The sequence below is a fragment of the Populus trichocarpa genome, chromosome 14, assembly GCF_000002775.5.
Source record: "Populus trichocarpa isolate Nisqually-1 chromosome 14, P.trichocarpa_v4.1, whole genome shotgun sequence".
Taxonomy (NCBI): Eukaryota; Viridiplantae; Streptophyta; class Magnoliopsida; order Malpighiales; family Salicaceae; genus Populus; species Populus trichocarpa.
Window position 1 is genome coordinate 11,898,489 of NC_037298.2, and position 6,000 is coordinate 11,904,488.

A 6,000-nucleotide genomic window follows, 5' to 3' on the forward strand; every position below is an offset into this window, starting at 1 on the left:
TTAATTTTGTGGAAACTTTATAACCAAGAAAAAGGACCAACATGTAAAAAACATGAAAACCACGTGGCCAATCTACAAAACAACGTCGCCAACATGAAATTCACACTAAAATTTGTTTTAGTTCAACCATTCATTTAGTTTATTTTTCATTCCTTAAATTTGAGAAAAAAAAAAAAGAAACTCGTCAAAAAATAATAAAAAAAAAATAAATTGTTGGTTGGTCACATTTTAATAGCAAAAAAGAATAATATTTGTGTCAATGTATTTTTTTTTTCCCGGTGAATTTAATGGAGATGTTGTTTCCCTAAAAATATTATGGGAAAAGTAGATTGACATTCGTTAATTTTTTTTGATTGATTTTTATTTTTGGAATGTTTTGGGGTTGGTAAGTAGTTTTTCAAGGTTTATATTGTGTGTTTGAAAGCATTTTCAAGTGAAAAAAAAATTGCACAAACTTGGGTTTTTAAAGTTAAAAAACTTGGATCCTAATTTTTCGGTCACTATCCGAACAACAAATCAATTAGCGACAAGTCACCTGCATAAGAATGGTGACGGCCCCCCTCCCCTCCAGATTTTTTTTAAAATTGCATTTTAACTCTTTTTAAGTTACATGATTGTTGTTTTATAGGTTTATTCATATGAACAATACCTTAATTTTTTTTTCTCGATTGTATTTTTTTGTGGCAAATTTAATGAGCTATGGTTAAGTTTGTAACAGGAAAAGGAAATTTAAAGAAAAAGGACCAACATGTAAAAACATACTTGGCCAATTTAGAATTCATGCTAAAAGTTGTTTTAGTCTAAAAGAATATTTAGTTTATTTTTTAATTTATAGATTTGAGTGAGAAGAGAGAAACTTACTTAAAATTTGTAAATGAGAGAAACGTTGTCAATTGGTCACATTTTAGCCACTAAAAAGAACGATTTTAGTGTCAATAAATTTCTATTCTTGAGAAGAGTTCAATAGAGATACCAGTGTTGTTTCCTATAACCATTGAGAGAAAAGTTAATCTGTGTATAACTGATCTTTTTTATTTGGTTAATTTTTGTTTTTAAAGTGTTTTGAAGCTGGCAAATGGTTTTTGATGTTTATATTATATTTTAAAGGTGTTTTTTGGTTAAAAAAAAACTGAAATTTAGGTTTTAGGGATCCAGAAACTTGAGCTGAAATTTCTCTGGTCACTAAAGGTGACTAGACAATAGATCAATCAGTGACATGATGACTGTCATTGTTGGTGATAGGTCACCTCCACTCTAGGCAGTCACCTGATTTATTTTTTTTAATAGAAGCAAATAACATGTCATTTACTCCTAATGAAAAAATTAAAAAAAAAAAAAACTAGGTGTGGGCCTGGGTTTCTAAGCTCAGGTGCGCCTGGGATTTTAATAAAAGCTATGCACACGTGCTTGACTCATCTGCATCTGACCTTTTTTTTATCGTTATATTTTTATCCCTTTTCATCACTTATTTCTATTTAAGTATTAATTTATGTCATCTCTCTTATTTCTTAAACAAATTGAATTAGTTTTATTTTTTTAATAGTGATCAATATTCTTTTTTTTTAGTTGCATGATACTTTAAAAGGTTTTTATAAAAACAAAAATCATTTGTTCGTGAGCAACAATATTTAAATGTTTAGATAAAATAAATGAAAATTTATAGATATTATAAAATAATTGCATGAATATCTATCTTTTATTCATACTAAAAAAATTATCTTATCATTTTAATATTTAATTTGTGTTAACAAAATTATTATATGATTTATCAGTTTATATATATTTATCGGTTTATTTTATAAAATATAAACAATATCTTTTTTTTTTCAAAATAAAAACATTATGATATATAAAAATATATATGCATAATTTTTTTTTTTCAAGTTAACGCGTAACATAAACAGCTTGTTTGTTTGTGTAAGCAATATATTTATATTTTTTTAATTAAAAAAATCATAATATTTTAAAATATATCCATAATATTAACGCGTTCTCTTTTATTAGAGCCAACAACGTACAACGAGTGATAAGACTATATCTTATAGAAATTTAGTAGCTCTCTCGAAGTCACTTCCACCATAGTACACGAAGAGTATTTTGAAAGGAAAAAAAAACAAAATAAGAGTTTAAAATGTCTACTCATAGAAGAGCATGTCCAGGACGTGTTTAAAATTATTTTCAAAGTATTGTTTTTAAAAATATATATTAAAATAATATTTAAAAAAAACATTTTGATTACCAATAAATTAAAATGATTTAAAAATATTTAATTTAAAATAAAAAAAATTAATGTTTTTTAATAAAAAAAAAACCAGTCCAACCATAACTACAAATAAACCAAAATAGTATGAACCATTTAGGTGGTGGCCCAGTGGTAAGAGCGTGGGACCAAGAGGTTTGCTCTCTCTGTGGTCTCAGGTTCGAGCCCTGTGGTTGCTCATATGATGGCCACTGGAGGTTTACATGGTCGTTAACTTTAAGGCCCGTGAGATTAGTCGAGGTGCGCACAAGCTGACCCGAACATCGACATTAAACCAAAAAAAACCAAAATAGCATGGGGTTCATAGTACGTCTACAAGGACTATTATTGTTCAGTTATGGACCCAACACTAAGTCGTCAAATTCTATTACGAAAAAATTATTAAAAACTTTATTTTCAGCTTCAAACATTTTGGTCATCAATTTTTATAAGTTTAAAATGATCATAAAAAGATAAGCATATGAACAACTCTTTTTTATATAACTACAACTTTTTCAACCAAAATCCGACGATAAAAAAAAAAATCGTTGATCTTAATTTAAACTAAAAAAAAAATATTTATTAAAATGATTCTATTTGATAATAAGAGTTCATATTAGATGTTTTTTTACCTTTAAAGTTCGTGAAAAAACAGATCTGAACTTGAATTCATTTTTTGTTTCAGGATGATTTTGGTTTTTCGAGCTGTTTTTTTGTGTTTTTTAGACCATAGATAGATTTATCACTGTTTCTATGGAGATTTATAGGTGTTTTTGGTCAAAAATAAATTGAAAATAGTCTTTTAAGTAAAAAAACTTAAGTCTCGATTTTGATGGCCAGAATCTAAGAAAATCATACGATGCACGTCATTTGATTTTTTTTTTCAAAAAACTTTAGGGCAAACGACATGTTAAAATTAAGGGTACGGTCACGCGAGCTTGCTAGGACAGATCTGCGCGTGGGCCTTGATAAAATGGGTCAGGCGAGCTGTCTTAGCCTTTGCTTTCAAGATTAAATATTTTGATCTATACTTGCCTCTCGATTTTTCAAGTTTTATTTTTATATATCATTGATGATTTTTATTTATTTATTTATTTATTCACACACACCATTCTTGATTTATTTAATTATATATATATAAAAAATTATTTGAACTTTTAAACTATAAAAATAAATTGAGAAAACTTGCATATATAATAATTTTACAAGAAATAAAATATTTAACTGTAATAAAGCGCGGTTGACATAACTAAGTAGGCGTTTGTTTACGCGGTAGCTTTAGGTTTTAAAGCAAACCGCGTAAACCAGGCATTTGGTAACATGTAAACAACAGTTTATTGTTTGGTGGGTCCCATAATTTTTTGCATCAAACCGACGTTTTGCACAAGCAGCTGGGAGCTGCTTCTCTTGTAATTCACATGGGCATTGTTCATAATAGTGCCCATGCCAGGTGAATTATAATTCACCCGCGAGAAGCATTCATCTGGCACTGTTCACTTCTTAAGTGAACAGTGTCCAACAGTGCCAGGTGAATTTTTTTGCACTATTCATGCGAGTAAAATTTATTGACTGCGTCCGACCTGGTAAAAAAAAATTTATTTTTTTTAAAATTGTGTTTTACTCAAAAAAATAATGTTTAATATTATTTAATAACACTACATAAATTAGAAGAACATCGCATGATGACGTAGCATTTGTGGAATTTGATCGCACTTTCAATTCTGTTTCTGATGATATTTTACCTGATTTTGTTGCACGCTCAAAAAATCATGGAAACTATAGTTCTTATCAAATGAATTTCATACGTGATGAAATTGTAGATAATTTAATGGAATAATAAAAAGTATTTGATATAAAATATTCTTTATTTAATAATGTAATAATAGTAGTTAAATCTACAATATTTAAATTAAAAACCATTAAATTGAAAAGCATATTTAACCAAACACATTAAACTACTTTTTATTCAATCTCAATTTCAACCACAGTTTTAACCAAACATATATAAATACCAAATCAATCTTAATCAAAAATACTTTTTATAAAATAATTTTTTTATATCAGCTATCACAATACCAAACACACTTGATATATATATATATTCAATCATAACCAGTTGTGCCTTGCTGGCAATCAGGTAACCAACAAAGGTCGCGCTCATCTGTGGCTGGCAGAGGAGGAAAACATGGGGTTTCGAGCGTACTGTACAGCTTGCTGCTGCTCAACCACCTAACGATCATTTGCTTCCAAACAAGCCCTTCGGTCACTTTCTTCAAATTAATTTTTTTAAAAAATTAATAATTTTTAAATATTTTGATATGTTGATATCAAAAAAAAAATTTTAAAATAAAAAAAATATTATTTTAATATATTTCTAAATAAAAAACACTTAAAAAAACAACTTTCCCTATACTCCAAATCATGCTAAAAACACATTTATAAAAACTGATGCAGTCTGGAGGCCATTTATTATGCATGTTGTCACTAGATTAATGGAAGGCATACGTGTCATTATTTTTGTCTTCTTTTTTGAGATGTCTTCGAATCCAGCCTCCCTTTTGTTAGGGGGAGAAAGGGAAAGATTCGAGATCCATCCATGAATATCCAATCATACAATTTATTACCGAGATTATTGTCTTAAAAATATTTTAAAAAGGAATTGCTTTTTGATATGAAAAACACGAAGGAAGTTTCAGACATCCTCTCAATGGGATATGAAGTTCGATATTGCATCCTTGTTTTGTCCTTCTCCTGAACACTTTATGTATAATTGGAGCATGGAACAAAGTAGTTTTATAACCAAGACTCGTAACCTTTCCAACTCACAAATGGTCCCGACTCGTTTTTGGATTAATCTTCTGAAGATAAATAAATAAAAAAAGAAAAAAGAAAATGTTGGAAGAGCAGCCAAGATGCTCCTCTCTCTCTCTCTCTCTCTCTCTAATATGATCTTAAAGTTTATTTAATGAGAATAATTTATAGTCACTTCAATCCGATAGATTGTGACCGGAGAATCGGCCTGTGCACATGCTTGCATACAGTTTTCAGCCATTATCTTTATCATATGACAAGGTGTTTTGAGAATCTTCATGATCAAGTGTGTCCATATTTATTTTAAATGAATGCGTGGACTTTCCAAAAAAATAAAAAGGAAAAAAATACATGGCGGGTATGACAGATCTTGCTTAGGTGTTGTTGCTATATGAAAAACACCGCATTTTCATTTTTAAACTCCAGGAGACGGTGCCACAGCTAGAGACGGAATCAGCCGTGCCATTGCTTTCAACATGGTTGATTCTTCCGTTGAACCACCACAGCTCGATGTCCTTAATTCGGAGTCCAATTCCGTGAGCACCTACAGAAATACAACATCTTCATCTGCTCAAGTGAAGAGGGACCCCGGCACGGCTTTGTAGCGTGCAAGTACGTAGGCTAGGTTGATGGACGAAAAATAGAAGCACATGGCAGCTCTGACTTGTCTACGCCGTGCATCTCGCAGGCAACTCCTCCGGTGAGAAAGTACAGTAACCAAGCGGCCCATCCTGCTCACAGAAAATCCCTCCTGTCAGATGTACAGTATTGCATGGATATCTCTAGCAACTGTAAGAAACTGATAAGGTATCAGCCCAGGTTGCATGATCAAAGATGTGCGCGAGAACTTTCCAACATGCATGCACAAAAACTGCATATTTATGCAGAAGTGTAAAAGCAACTTACAACTCGAATCTGTTCCACCGACTCGCCAATTAAAAATTACAAGG